Source organism: Rattus norvegicus, chromosome 6, assembly GCF_021556685.1.
Source record: "Rattus norvegicus strain SHRSP/BbbUtx chromosome 6, alternate assembly SHRSP_T2T, whole genome shotgun sequence".
In the NCBI taxonomy this organism is placed as follows: domain Eukaryota; kingdom Metazoa; phylum Chordata; class Mammalia; order Rodentia; family Muridae; genus Rattus; species Rattus norvegicus.
In genome coordinates, this window is record NC_141539.1 from 100812817 (window position 1) to 100829142 (window position 16326).

Here is a 16326-nt window from a genome sequence, read left to right on the forward strand (position 1 = left end):
GAGCCATCTCCCAGCCCCTGCTGTTAAATGTTTTAAGGTGTGGGACACGGCACCTGTCCTGATTTATTTTTAAATTATGACCATGTTTCTAAATGGGTATACACAAACACATGCAGGTACCCAAGGAGCTCAGAAGAGGACACAGAATCCATGGGAGCTGGCATTTCAAGCAGCTGGGAGCCACTAGATACAGGTGCTGGGCTCTGAGCTCTGGTCACCTTTAAGAACAGCAAGTAAGTTAGAGAGATGACTCAGTAGTTCCAAGTGCTTATTGCACTTGCAGAGGTCTCATGTTCAAATCCCAGCACCCCACCACCACCACCACAAAGTGGCCCCTAACAAGCATCTATAACTCCAGTTCCAAGATATCTGGTGCCCTCTTCAGGACTCCATGGGCACTGCATGCCTTGTTGCACAACTATATATGCAGGATAATAAAAATAAATAACATTTTTTAAATTGCTTTAAAAAAAGAACAACAAAAACTCATAGCAATATTCCAAGCCCCTATAAATATATTAAATTTTAATTAGTAATACACTTTTAACAAATATTTACTTATTTACTTTATGTCTATGAGTACACTGTTGCTGTCTTCAGACACACCAGAAGAGAGCATCAGATCTCATTACAGATGGTTGTGAGCCACCATGTGGTTGCTGGGAGTTGAACTCAGGACTTTTGGAGGTGTAGTCAGTGCTCTTAACCGCTGAGCCATCTCTCCAGCCCTAATAATACACTTAAAAAAAAGAAAGACATTTACTTTAGGTCTAAGTCCCTTAGAGCTGGAGCTGCGGGTGATCATGAGTCACCAGTGGGTGCTGGGAATCAAACCTGGGTCCTCTGCAAGAACCAAAAGAGCCTTTAGTCATTAAGCCATCTCTACGGCCCCATGAAGGATAATTCTAAGTGAAATTCATGGAGGCAAAAATAGTGTATGGTAGCAAGGAAGATTATTCCAAATACCGACAGAACTGATGCATCTTGGAGGTAGGGAGACAAGATAGTCTCCCTTTGAATAAGTGATTCAGACAGCTTGTTCACCAGACTTGAGGATCAAATTAATTTAATGAGATGAAATATTTACCAGGGCATGACAGCTCACTCTATAATCCCAAGAACCAGGGAGTCTGAAGCAGGAGAATTGCCCAGTGTTAGAAACAAGAGGTAATTGTATATAGAAAACAATCTAACCATCCAAACAGATTAAGAAGGTGGTGAGGATGCTAGAGAAGTGGCTCAATCAAGTGCTTGCTTTCTTGGGTTCTAGTACCAGAATCCACGCTAAAACAAACAAAAAAGTTGGGGTAGCCATCTGAACAGCCAAAACCATGTGTCACCTTAAGAATTGCCACCTTTCTTTTGGATGCTGGTCAAAGGCTATGAAAGTTTCCTCTGGCACTGTGGGCTTTGTCAGTTTTTCTCTGAAACCACTCCGGTACCCCACCCCCTTTTATCACATAGATGCTTGTTGACTCCCATTGCTGTGCATGCTGGGTATCTTAGGTCATGTTCTATGAAAAGACATTATGACGAAGGCACCTTGGATTGGTTAGATTTCTATTCATGGTAAAGCACCATGACCAAAAGCAAATTGGAGAGACGTTGGAGGTCACCTTTTGCACACTGTGTGAAGGTTGTCTCTGTGTGCTCTTCAGTCGCTGACTGCCAAACCCAATCAGAGGCAGAGAGCTGAGTGCTGACCGGATCTCAGCATTGTTATTCCTATGGACCATCACCAGCCTCATATTTTGTAAACATTCATTCTTCCTCACTTGCGGGTCAGATTAAATAAAGATCCGGTGGCCAATGGCTGAGCAGGAAATGGAAGGTGAAATTCCCTACAGAGAGAAAGTCTCAGGGAGAAGAAATCAGGAGCAGGAGATTCAGCAGATACAGAGGTGGGTGGATGACCCAGAACAAGCACAGAGGCAGGCCGGGCCACCTGGCAGGACATAAGCCAGAATTAGTCCATTTTAGAGTAGCTGGGAGGGATTGCAAGCTAAAGGCCTCAGTTTTAAAATATATGAGTCACTGCGTCTTTATTTAAACCTCTGGCTGGTCTGTGAAAATCACATCACAGGGGAGAAAGGGCTTATTCCACTCACAGTTCCCTATAACAGCTCTGAAGGGACCCAAGTACCGCAGGGGACTCCCCTTTGCACCCTAGATTAGGCACAGACCATACCCAAACACCAATTTTCAAGCACAAACCAAGTGCAAAGAGCTTGCTTTATCAAGCAAGGCGAAGAGACACAGTGTCTGGAGCTGAATTGGACAGATTCGGTTTTTTCCAGATGTTTATTTTAAGAGGGGAGAAAGGGGGGTCTGCGTTGGAATGAGCTAGGAAGTGTGGGGTAGTTCTGATTGGGTACGTTAAGTTACGTTAAGTAGGTAAGTCAGAACAACAAGGTTTGAATGCCGAACCTTGGTGTTTTGATAGTTGGACCTTGGTGATCAGTCTCTGGAATAAAGCAGTTTACAAATAAGGGAATAACAGACTTTGGTGGTTAAAGGGGGAAGGAAGGTAAAAGCCAGAGCCTGCCAGCACCTTGTTTGCCATGCTCGGGCCTGCTAGAACCCTTCAAGTTTATCATCAAAAGCAGCGAGGACAGGAACACACACAGGGCAGGGACCTGTGGGCAGGAGAGATGCTGCTTACTGGCTTGCTCTGCCTCCTTTCTTATAGAACCCAGGACCACCAGCCCAGGGATGGCTCCACCAACAATGGGTTGGGGCTTCCCTCATCAACCACTAGTTAAGAAAATGCCTCACAGGCTTGCCTATATATAGCCTGATCCCATGGAAACGTTTTTTCTTAAATGAGGTTCCCTCCCCTCGAATGACTTTAGCTAGTGTCCAGTTGATATAAAACTATCTGACATACTCTTACAAAAGAAAGCATTTAATTGTGGCTTGCTTACAGTCTCAGAGGTTTAGTCCATTGTTATGGTGGGGGGCATGGTGGCACACAGGCAGACATGGTACTGGAGAAGTAGCTGAGAGCTCTTCATCCAGATACACAGGCAGCAGGAAAAGAAAGAGTCCTGGACCTGGCTTGGACTTCTGAAACCTCAAAGCCCACCCCCAATGACATACTTCCTTCAACAAGGCCACACCTACCCCGACAAGGCCACACCCACTCATCCTCCTAAGCAGACAAGTAGTGCCACTCCCTGATGACTATGCATTCAAACATGGGGACCTAAGAGCCAGCCTCTGGAGGTCATTCTTATTCAAACCTTAACTCTGGCCTTACTCAAAGCCATTGTGTGATGGCTATTCTTGGTTGTCAACTTTATTACATTTGGAATTAAAATTAACTAAAACCCAAGCCACTAGGTTTTTTTCTTAAACCATGTGAGGTGGAAAAACCCACTTTTATCCTGGATCTTTTGAGGTGGGAAGATACACTTTTTTTTTCTTTTTTCTTTTTTCTTTTTTTTCGGAGCTGGGGATTGAACCCAGGGCCTTGTGCTTGCTAGGCAAGCGCTCTACCGCTGAGCTAAATCCCCAACCCCGAAGATACACTTTTAATTCTTTTTTTTTTTCTTGTTTATGACAGGGTTTCTCTGTGTGGTCTTAGCTGTTCAGTAGGCCAGGCTGGCCTTGAATTTAGAGATCCGCCTGCCTCTGTCTGAGTGTTGGGATTAAAGGCATGCACAACCATGCCTGGCTTAATCCAGATCTTTTGACCACACTTTCTGTTGGTAGACTAGAAAGGACATGGAAGAAAGAGGCTTTCCTTTCCTTCATCAGCATTAAAGGCTAATTCTTCTGAATTCTGCTGTACACCAAAGACAGGTGAAACATCTAGCCTTGTGGACTGAGCAACTACTGGATTCTTGGAACTTCTGTTGGTAGACAGCCAGCCATTGTTAAACTAGCTGGACCACAGTCTGTAAGCCATTCTAATACATGCCCTTTAGATAGATAGATAGATAGATAGATAGATAGATAGATAGATAGATAGCCGTTTGGAGGAACCCATGTAGACCTCAGGAGGATTCCCGACACTGGAACAAGAAGCTGTAAAGTTGAAGTTGCCTTGGAGGCCACAAGATGTTGGAAATGCCAGAGTCACAGGATACCTGATAGATAGATAGATAGAGCATGTCCAATACAGAGGTCAATGCTAGCAGCAAACCACCGAACTGAGAATAGGACCCCCTTGGGGGGAATTAGAGGAAGGATTGAAAGAGTTGAAGTAGCTTGCAACCCCATTAGAACAACAATGCAAACCAACCAGAGCTTCCAGGGACTAAACCACTACCAAAAGACTATTCATGGACTAACCCAGGGCTCCAACTGCATATGTAGCAGAGAAGAGCCTTGTTGGGGCACCAGTTCAAGGGGAAGCCCTTGGTCCTGCCAAGGTTGGACCCCCAGTGCAGGGGAATATGGGGGGCAGTAAAGGGGATGAATGGGGGGAATACTCGTATGGGGAGGGGGAGGAGAAGGGAATGGGAGCTTTTGGACAGGAAACCGGGAAGGGGAATAACATTTGAAATGTAAGTAAAGAAATATATCTAATAAAAATAAAAAAAGAAAAGTAACAAGTGACTTCGTACTAATAAATTTGTTTGAAATTAAAAAAAAAGGGAAAGGAAGATGTTCCATGCCTGAGGAATGATATACAAAGTCATCCTTTGTCCTTCACATCCATGTGTATACATGTAAACCTGTGTGCACATGTGCACCCACATGAACACAAAAAGAAAGGTGTAATGGCTCTTGAGAGATGCCTTTGTGATTAAGAGCACATACTGCTCTTGCAGAGGATCCTGGTTCAGTTTTCACGTGTCTTAGTCAGTGTTCTACTGCTGTGAAGAGACACCAGGACAAGGAAACCCTTATTAAAGAAAGCATTTAACTGGGGGCTTGCTCACAGTTTCAGTGAGTCAGTCCATTGTCATCATGGTGGGAAGCAGACAGGCATGGTGCTGGAGAGTATCTGAGATCTTTGTATCCTAATATACAGGCAACAGGCAAAGAGAAAAACTGGGTGTGGCACAGGCTTCTGAAACCACTCCCAGTGACACATCTCTACTTTAACCACTCCAATAAGACCACGCCCACTCTAACAATGCCATACTTCCTGATCCTTGCCAAACAATTCCACTAACTGGAGCCAAACATTCAAGTGAATGTGCCTATAGGGGCCATTCTTATTCAAACCACCACATCACAACTGCCCAGAATACCAACTCCAGGGGATCTAACACCCTATTCTGGACAAGAGAAACAACAGCATTTGCACACACACACACACACACACACACACACACACACACACACCACACACACACACAATGTTTTTTTTTTAGAACTGACACTACAGTTTTACTATTTAATGGAACCTTTTTTTAAAAGATTTATTTATTTTTATATGCATCCGTGCTCTGCATGTCTGTGCATCCATGCTCTGCATGTCTGTGCAAAGGTGCTATATCCTCTGGAAATGGAATTACAGACGGCTGTGAGCTGCCATGTGGTTGCTGGAAATGAACTCAAGTTCTCTTGAAGAGCAGCAGTGCTTTTAACTGCAGAGCCAACTCTCCAGACCCACACACAATATTTTAAAATAATAAAAATATGCCAGGCATGGAGGTACACACTTGTAAGCCCAGAACTAGGGAGGCAGAGGCAGGTAGATACTTGTGACTTTAAGGCCAGCTTTGTCTAGGTAGTGAGCTCCAGGACAGCCCAGACTATATAGAGACCCTGTCTCAAAAAGGAAAAATGTGGAAAAGAATTTTTTTAAAGGAAGTAGAGTCAGGAGCTGGGAGAGATGGCTCAGGGATAAGATCACTGATTGCTCTTCCAGAGGACCCTGGTTTAATTCCCACCATCCACATGGGAGTTCACAACTGTTGTAACTCCAATTTCAGGGGATCTGACACCCTCACATAGACATACATGCAGGTAAAAGCTAATGCACATAAAATAAAAATACATAAACCTTATTTTAAAAATTTAAGGGCTGGAGAGATGGCTCAGCGGTTAAGAGCACCCGACTATTCTTCCAGAGGTCCTGAGTTCAATTCCCAGCAACCACATGGTGGCTCACAACCATCTGTAAAGAGATCTGATGCCCTCTTCTGGTGTATCTGAAGACAGCTACAGTGTACTTATATATAACAAATGAATAAATCTTTAAAAAAAAATTTAAAAAGGAAGTGGAGTCATCTCTGTGATCCTGAGAAGCCTGTAATTCCAACACTCTTAGTGTTGAGACAGAAGAATTAGGAGTTAAAGGCTACCTGGGCTACCTAGAAAGCTCCAGGGCAGCCTGTGCTGCACTGAACATTGCCTCCCAAAACAACAGCAACAAGAAGGAATATGATGGTTTGGATATGCTTGACCCAGAGAGTGGTCAGGAAGTGTGGCCTCCTTGGAATTGGTGTGGCCTTGTTGGAGGAAGTGTGTCACTGAGGGGTTGGGTTTTGAGATCCACCTCCCAGCTGCCTGGAAGATCTTCCTTGAGATCTTTCTCCTGGCTACCTTCAGATTGAGATGTAGGACTCTCGGCTCCTTCTCCAGCACCCTGTCTGCCTGTACACTGCTATGCTTCCTGCCATGATGATAATGGATTGAATCTCTGAACCTATAAGCCAGCCTCAATTAAATGTTATCCTTTATAAGAGTTGCCTTGGTTATGGTGTCTCTTCACAGCAATGGAAACCCTAAGACAGAAGTTGATACCAGAAGTGGGGTATTATTATGATAGGCCTGACCATACTTTTGTTTGGAAGAATGTGGATTTGGGGACTTTGGATTTGGAAAGCAGTGGAATGCTTTAAGTGGGGCTTAAGGGGCCTATTAAAAATCCATTGGACTTTTAATTTGAAATGAACTATAATCTAGAAATGGAGGGCATACCTGTGACCAGATCTTGAGACTGGAAGAAAGACACTGGCTTTTGATTAGGATCTTGATGTGGGATGACACACCCTTTTGATATGGATCTTGAGGAATAAGGCCATGAAAAGCTTAGGCCCAGTAATGGTGGTACATACCTTTATTCCCAGGAGACAGGCAAAAAGATCTATGAGTTCAAGGCCAGCCTGGTACAGAGAGAGTTCTAGGTACAGAAAAGCTTATGTCCAGGAGTGGTGCTACATGCTTGTGATTCCTGAACTCAGGAGACAGAGGCATGGGGATATCTGTGGTTAAGGTCAATCTACAGAGAAAGTTCCAGGACAGCCAAGCTTAGGCAGTGAGGGTGTTAGAAAACAGAAAGCTGGTGATAATATAATAGAACAAGGGGCCATGTTCCAGTTCCTGCAAGCAGCAGAACTCAACAGCTTCAGCCATGTGATTTTGGCTTTAGGGTAAAGAATAGTAGGGACGACTGGGACAAATGGTGCTTGTTAGTTGGAGCTAATAAATTAGCGGTGATTAAGAAGAGACCAGCATCACTGAGGTGAAACCTTCTGGGAAGTGTTTTCTAAGAGCACATAGAAGCTGTGTTCCAGAGATAGCCAAGGTTGTACCTCATGCTGCAGCTGTACTAGGCAATGTGTAAGAGTCACCCAGGTGGTACTGGTCTTGAAGGCATGAAGGGGTCATGAAGAGCCGCTGAGACTTGGCATTGTGAGAGGCCATGGAAGGCCACTGGTGAAGGTGCAGCCTCAGTTGTAGTTGACAGCCCAGGACTGAAAGGATCATGCAAAGGAGTTGAGTCTTGGCACCATGAAGAGAACCTATGAGAGGCTATTGGTAAAGCCTAGTTGCAGCAGAAGACCCCCAGCAGATTAGAGATTCCGATACCATGGGATGACCACTAAGAACAGCAGCAGTTGAGTGGAGTCAATCAGAGCCTAGAATGCTACAGAGAGCAGAGAGCAGAGCCGTAGCAATAACACCAAGCCCTTTGGAGGAACCCAGAAGATCTCATGTAGATTCCAGACAGTGGAACAAGAAGCTGTAAAGTTGAAGTTGCCTTGGAGGCCCCGAGATGTTTGAGATGCCAGAGCCACAGGATACCTGAGGAGAAAAGCTGCTAACAGAGAGTGGAACTAACCCAAGAGAAGGAGGTTTGTTGCCGTCAACAAAGATAAAGGGAGTTGTAGATCTGAAGAGTGTTTTGACATAAACATGGAGATGCTGAGTTTAAAATTAGACCAGCTGGCTTTTGGTCTTGCCTTGGCCCAGTATCTCCTCGCTCTGATGTTTTAGAATACTAATGTACATCCTGTGATGTTAGAGGTATGTGATCTGCTGTTTTGATTTTGATTTCAGAGGAGACTATAGTTAAGAGATTGCATGAATCTTGGAAGAGTCTTTGGACTTTAGACTTTTAACATTACTGAGACTGTTGTAGACTATGGGACTTTTGAAGTTGGACAAAATATATTTTGCATTGTGCTATGGCTAGGTATGGCCCCCATAGACTCATGTATTTGATCAAGCCTAGCAGGGCCAGGGAGTGGAATGTGGTGGTTTGAATATGCTTGGTCCAGGCAGTGGCACAACAGTGGAAGCCCTAACTAAGACAACATCTCCATTCATCCATTTGTTTGTTTGTTTGTTTTTAAACCACTGAGTCCAGTTAGTGCTGCCCATATGGGAATGGGTGTGGAATCATTCCATGGGACAAGAACCTATTAGTGCCATAGTTCCTAAACAGAAATGAATCCTCTCACCTCCCCACCTCCCCAAGCAGCAATCAACTGTCTCAGCTATGAGTAGGGTTCCAGGATACCTAGTGATATGACAAACTTGTGACTTTCTGAGAAACCAACATCTGATGTCAGCTTGCCTGATGTTATGACAAAGTTTTGGTGATCAAGATGTTAGTCAGAATGACCAAGACAAAATAATAATAACAGTACTCAGAAGGACCCCCTACCCCTCCCTGTAGTAAATCCCGAGACCAACCACAAGATGTCATCCTGAACCCGCCCAACCACCCAGTTCTCCCCCCAACACCTCCGCCCACTCCTTTCTAAGGAACTTTCCAACTTAGCCCTTTCCCAGTGATTTCCCAAGGCCAGGTGCAGGGCTGGATGAGGAAGTGACTAACTAAGCCAGGAACAGCTCCCTTGAGCAGGCCAGCCAATACCTGACGAGATCCTTTGTCCTGTGTTCCATCAATGAGAATAGGCCAGCTAACCATGTTGCTGAAGTCTGCCCTCTGTAAAGAATAAAAGAGGTGTGCTTTTTGAGTTCCCTGCGTGGATGAGGCAACCCCATGAACGTGGATCATTAAACGTCTTGCCATTGCATCGGTCCTTGGTCAAACTGTGTTCTGTGGGTTGCACACCTGAGCTAAGACCTTGGGGGTCTTACAACAGTGTATATGAGGTATATGATGCATATGACCTATATAATGATGTATATGATGTATATAATGTATGTGTATATGTTGTATATGTATGTGTATGTGTATATGTATTATAGTTATATATATAAAATCATTATTGTTCCACTTACTCTATATATCTAGTTTGTTCAGATTTTCTTCATAAAGGGATGTTATATGGCTAAAGATACAGGCTGGTGATGGGAGTCTTTGCCTGATGCCCGAGTTATAGCCCTCCCAATCACTCACGAATACACAGTGGTTTGCAGTGATACTTCTTATGAGACAGGTTCTATGTATCCCCTGGTGGCCCGCAGCTCACTATGGAAACCAGACTGCATGTAAACTTGTATCAATCCTTCTGACTCTGCTTCTCAAATGCTGGGGTTATAGGTGTGACTATGCTTGGCAAAAGTATTGATTTTGGGGTTGGGGATTTAGCTCAGTGGTAGAGCGCTTGCCTAGGAAGCGCAAGGCCCTGGGTTCGGTCCCCAGCTCCAAAAAAAAGAACCAAAAAAAAAAAAAGTATTGATTTTTATTAAGTATCTTCTTTTGTATCCAGTGAGGTGATTGCGTAGTTTTTGTGCATATATATATCTGTGATGTGATGTATATACATGTGCTTGCATGTGCCTATAGGGGACACTTTATCATCTGCAAACCACAATACTGTGCTTCAGTGAGAGACTTTATCTCAAAAAAGGAAGTAAATAAGAAAATGTGCACTGAGCTGGGTGGTGGTGGCACATACCTTTAATTTCATATTTGGGAGGCAGAGGCAAGAGAATCTCTGAGTTCAAGGCCAGCATGGTGTATAGAGTGAGTTCCAAGACAGACAGAGCTACTTAGAGGAATCATGTCTCAAACAAGAAAGAAAGAAAGAAAGAAAGAAAGAAAGAAAGAAAGAAAGAAAGAAAGAAAGAAAGGGAGAGGGGCTGGAGAGATGGCTCCGTGGTTAAGAGCACTGACTGCTCTTCCAGAGGTCCTGAGTTCAAATCCCAGCAACCATATGGTGGGTCACAGCCATCCATAATGGAATTTGATGTCCTTTTCTCGTGTGTCTGAAGACAGCTACAGTGTATTCACATAAATAAAAATTAATTTAAAAAGGGAGAAAGAAAGAAAGAAAGAAAGAAAGAAAGAAAGAAAGAAAGAGGAAGGAAAGAAGGAAGAAAAGATGGACAGTCTACACATCAGAAATTGCATCTAGTTCAATATGGTGACATAAACCTGCAATCTTATCACATACGTCATAGAGCCTAGAGAATTGCCAAGTTTGAGATAAGCATAGATAGTGAGACTTTATACAAAATGACAAGAAATAAGAAACCCAAACAAACAAATAAGAACTTCTATAGAAAATACGGTGTGAATTAGTGTGTATAAACTCTTTTTTTTAAGATTTATTTATTTATTAAATATAAGTACACTGTAGCTGTCTTCAGGCACACCAGGAGAGGGCATCAGATCCCATTACAGATAGCTGTGAGTCACCATGTGGTTGCTGGGATTTGAACTCAGGACCTCTGAAAGAACAGTCAATGCTTTTAACCACTGAGCCGTCTCTTCAGCCCCGTGTATAAACTCTTAATAACCTTGCTTACGGAAGACACTGAGCAAATAGGAGCCTCTTTCAGGCACCAGATTTCTTCCAAATATTAGAGTCAGCCCTTCCACAGAAGGGTAGTGCAATTTCCTAGAACTTCTCGCAAGGCTAACAACAATCTAGAAGTTACTCAACGGTGTCTGTGTTTCTAAATCTGTTTTCTTTTCTATGGACGAGTGTGTGGAGATCTTCATCATTCATCAGCTTTATCTAGGAATCTTACTTTAATTCTCTTCTTTAATTCTAGACTCAGTCCTGCTAAATATTATTTCACTATTATCTCATTTAAGAGTTTGATTAACCCCCATACACTGCCTGTATCATTCCTGTCAAAACACTTTATGAAGCTGGAAGGCTGAGGCAGAAGGATCATTAGGATTGGTCTGCATAGTGAGTTGACACCTAGACTGAGTTACAGTGTAACTATATAATGTAACCAAAACGAACAAAAGAATCCCTTAGACAAACAACAGCAACAGCAACAGCAACAACAACAACAACAACAACAACAACAACAACAACAACAACAACAAAAGCCACTCACATTTTAACCAGAAATATAGCAGGGAAAGAAAGGCATCTGGGAGCAAGACATTGTCCCTTGCCCAGTTGAGTTCAGTGGATGCCAGCATAACCCAGAAGCTGGTGGACAGACCCTGGAACCCAAAGTCTGCAGCATATGGAGTTGCCAGTGTTGTGGGGTATTCACCAGAGACAACTGCTCGGGCCTGGGCTTAAGACAACAGAAAGTCAATTTCTTGGCCAACAACTACACTGAACGTTCACGGGATCAGCTTTTAAGCAAAAAACAAAAAACGAAAAACAACCCAAAATCCCAAAAAAAACCAAATAATTAAACACAACAAAGAGACAAACATGCAAAACCCATGCCCTGGGTTGACGTGCTTCAGTCAACAAGAACAGTTGGCCTGAAGAAGTCAAAAAGCAAGGTTAGTCCACTTAGAGTCTTTTCATTTTTGGCAGGTGATGCTGGCTACGTGATGAGCTCCACAGCCTGAATGGCTCTTCTATCATGGAGTCTGTTGTGCTAGCTGGGGGCCTGCTAAGGTCTGGGGCCCTGTTATCGTATGTAGGAAAAATATTTATTAAGGGATGTTTAAATTGGTTTTTTTGAATAATTTATTTGTATTTATGTTTTTATGGGTACAAGTGTTTTGCCTACTCGTATGTATGTGTGCATGGTACACGTGTGCCTGGGGCCCACAAAAGTCAGAAGAAGAATGTCTCTGTTTTGCTGGAACTGGAGTTATGGATGGCTGAGAGCTGCTGCACGGATGCTTGGAATCAAACCTGGGTCTTTTACAAGAGCAACAGTGCTCTTATCTGCTGAGCTCTCTCTAACCTCAAGGGACAATTTCTAAAATATATTTTAGTGAAGCATCCTCTGTTCAGTCTGGGATGACCGATGTTTTACAGTTGGGATGCTCAACCTTCTACATAGCAATGTGGTGTTGTCATTGACAAATGTGTTGGGCCAAATTCACAGGTATTTTGGGATGTATACGGCTAATGGGCTGTAGACTGGACACCTATGTCAGGTGGTAGTCAGTGTTGCACTTGAAAAATAATCGTGGCTTTGTCCTTCTATACTATGTAGCCTTGGGATCTCTCTCTCTCTCTCTCTCTCTCTCTCTCTCTCTCTCTCTCTCTCTCCCTCTCCCCCCCTCTCCCTCTCTCTCTCTCTCTCTCTCTCTCTCTCTCTCTCTCTCTCTCTCTCCCTAGTCCTTCCTCTCACAGCAGGAAATGCCTTCTTGTAATCTCAGAGCTCAGCAGGCTCAATTGGAGGATCAAGAGGTAGAGAGCAGTATGTGCTACATGGGAACCTGTCTGAAGAATGACAAACCAGGGCTGGGGTGTGGTTCCATTAGTGTTTGTCCAGGGTGCACAAGGCTCTGGGGGGGGGTCTAACCCTGGCATTTCTGGACAGAAGTCTTCTTTAGTTATGCAGGTCCTTTCAGATATTGGAACCAGCCATTCTTCTGTGGAAGGGTGGAGTAATTTCTTAGGATTTCTCAGCCAGACTAAGCTTGAAAGAGAACAAAGAACCATTTAGAATTCACTCCGGTGCTTTGCTTGTTTGTCTGATCTACCTTAGAGCAATGAACTCCCTCTAGCTTATATTTTACCTAGGACTCTGTTTTAATCTCCTCTCCTTGAGAACTCAACCCAGGACTCTGGTAGATATTATTTTACTATTATGCTAAAAATGTTTCAAAAGTCTAATTCGAGCCTATCTACTGTGTGAACTATTGCTATTAAAACACTTTCTCAGTATTGATGGTAAACACCTGTAATCCCAGAGTTCAGGAGGCTGGGGGGACAAGTGCCATGAATTCAAGGCTAGACCGGGCTATGTAGCAACTGGCAGATCAGACATAGCTATGGTGTAAGACATCTCTACAATAAATAATCAAATCAAATCAAATAATTAAAAAAACACACCTAAACTCACTCACACTTCACCAGAGACTCAGTAGAGGGAAGAAAGGAGACAGAGAACAAGTTTCATCACTTGTCTAAGTGGACATCAGGTTTCACCTCACAGCCAGCTGAACAACTCCGCCTATAGCTTAAGACCTGTGGCATCTCTAGTATAAGTTTAGATACTGGGAGCATTTCTAGTGTAAGTTTACTTTTCCTACTGTGCTTGCATTTAGGAAAAACACAAATTTATTATTTATTTATTTTTTGCTTTCTTTTTTAAAAATTTTTTATTAGATATAATTCTTTACTTACATTTCAAAAGTTATTTCCCTTCCCGGTTTCCTGTCCATAAGCCTCCATTCCCTCTCCTCCCTCTCCCTCATATGGGTGTTCCCCCTATACATCCCCCTTATTGACCCCCATATTCCCCTGTACTGGGTGTCCAACCTTGGCAGGACCAAGGGCTTCCCCTTCCCCTGATGCCCCAACAAAGCTATTCTCTGCTACATATGCAGTTGGAGCCCAGGGTCAGTCCATGTATAGTCTTTGGGTAGTGGCTTAGTCCCTGGAAGCTCTGGTTGGTTGGCATTGTTGTTCATATGGGGTCTCGAGCCCCTTCAGCTCTTTCAGTCCTTTCTCTGATTCCTTCAACGGGGGTCCTATTCTCAGTTCAGTGGTTTGCTGCTGGCATTCGCCTATGTATTTGCCGTATTCTGGATGTGTCTCTCAGGAGAGATCTATATCCGGTCCTTTCAGCATGAATTTTCTAGCTTCATCAATCTTATATAGTTTTGGTGGCTGTATATATATGGGCCACATGTGGGTCAGGCTCTGAATAGCCATTCCTTGAGTTGCTGCTCTAAACTTTGCTTCCATATGCCCTCAAAAGGATATTTTTCCCCCTTTTAAGAAGGAGTGGGAGCATCCGCATTTTGGTCAATCTTCTTCTTGAGCTTCCTGTGGTCTGTGGATTACATCTTGGGTAACTTGAGCTTTTTGGCTAATATCCACTTATCAATGAGTGCATACCATGTGTGTTTTTCTATGATTAGGTTACCTCGCTCAGGATGATATTTTCTAGTTCATTCCATTTGCCTATGAATTTCATGAAGTCATTGTTTTTGATAGCTGAGTAGTACTCCATTGTGTAGATGTACCACATTTTCTGTATCCATTCCTCTGTTGAAGGACATCTGGGTTCTTTCCAGCTTCTGACCACTATAAATAAGGCTGCTATGAACATAGTGGAGCATGTGTCTTTGTTGTATGTTGGAGCATCCTTTGGGTATATGCCCAAGAGAGGTATAGCTGGGTCCTCAGGTAGTTCAATGTCCAATTTTCTGAGGAACCTGCAGACTGATTTCCAGAATGGTTGTACCAGTCTGCAATCCCACCAACAACGGAGGAGTGTTCCTCTTTATCCACATCCTCTCCAGCATCTGCTGTCACCTGAGTTTTTTATCTTAGCCATTCTGACTGGTGTGAGGTGGAATCTCAGGGTTGTTTTGATTTGCATTTCCTGATGACCAAAGATGATGAACATTTCTTTAGGTGCTTTTTGGCCATTTGATAATCCTCAGCTGAGAATGTTTTGTTTAGCTCTGTACCCCATTTTTAAATAGGGTTATTTGTCTCCCTGCCGTCTAACTTCTTGAGTTCTTTATATATTTTGGATATTAACCCTCTATCAGATGTAGGATTGGTAAAGATCTTTTCCCAATCTGTTGGTTGCTGTTTTGTCCTAAGGACAGTGTCTTTTGTTTTACAAAAGCTTTGCAGTTTTATGAGATCCCATTTGTCGATTCTTGATCTTAGAGCATAAGCCATTGGTGTTTTGTTCAGGAAATTTTCCCCAGTGCCCATGTGTTCGAGATTCTTCCCCACTTTTTCTTCTATTAGTTTGAGTGTATCTGGTTTGATGTGGAGGTCCTTGATCTACTTGGACTTAAGCTTTGTACATGGTGATAAGAATGGATCAATTTGCATTCTTCTCCTTGCTGACCTCCAGTTGAACCAGCACCATTTGCTGAAAAGGCTATCTTTCTTCCATTGGATGGTTTTAGCTCCTTTGTCAAAAATCAAGTGACTATAGGTGTGTGGGTTCATTTCTGAGTCTTCAATTCGGGGGTTGGGGATTTGGCTCAGTGGTAGAGCGCTTGCCTAGCAAGCGCAAGGCCCTGGGTTCGATCCCCAGCTCCGGGGAAAAAAAAAAAAAGAGTCTTCAATTCTGTTCCACTGATCTATCTGCCTGTCTCTGTACCAATACCATACTGTTTTTATCACTATTGCTCTGTATTGCTCTGTAATACTGCTTAAGTCAGGGATGGTGATTCCCCCCAGAAGTTCTTTTATTGTTGAGTATAGTTTTTGCTATCCTGAGTTTTTTGTTATTCCAAATGAATTTGCAAATTGCTCTTTCTATCTCTATAAAGAATTGAGTAGGGGGGTTGAGGATTTAGCTTAGTGGTAGAGCGCTTGCCTAGCAAGCACAAGGCCCTGGGTTCGGTCCCCAGCTCCGAAAAAAAAGAAAAGAAAAAAAAAAGAATTGAGTAGGAATTTTGATGGGGATTGCATTGAATCTGTAGATTGCTTTTGGCAAAGTGGCCATCTTTACTATATTAATCCTGTCAATCCATGAGCATGGGAGATCTTTCCATCTTCTGAGATCTCCCTCAATTTCTTTCTTCAGAGATTTGAAGTTCTTGCTATTCAGATCTTTCACTTGTTTGGTTAAAGTCACACCAAGATATTTTATGTTATTTGGGACTATTGTGAAGGGTGTCATTTCCTTAATTTCTTTTTTTTTTTTTTCTTTTTTTCTTTTTTTCAGAGCTGGGGACCGAACCCAGGGCCTTGCACCTGCTAGGCAAGCGCTCTACCACTGAGCTAAGTCCCCAACCCCCCTTAATTTCTTTCTCAGTCTAAACAAATGTATTAAGGGGGACTTTTTTTCCCCTAATTGACAAAT

General features: G+C 43.1%; 1 non-coding gene across 1 annotated transcript; it reads right to left on the reverse strand.

Annotated features, from left to right (window-relative positions):
* Positions 1-3443: 3443 nt before the first annotated feature.
* Trnaa-agc97 (transfer RNA alanine (anticodon AGC) 97) lies at positions 3444-3524 on the reverse strand. Its single transcript has one exon. It is a non-coding gene; the product is annotated as a tRNA-Ala (tRNA).
* Between the last annotated feature and the right edge of the window lie 12802 nt (positions 3525-16326).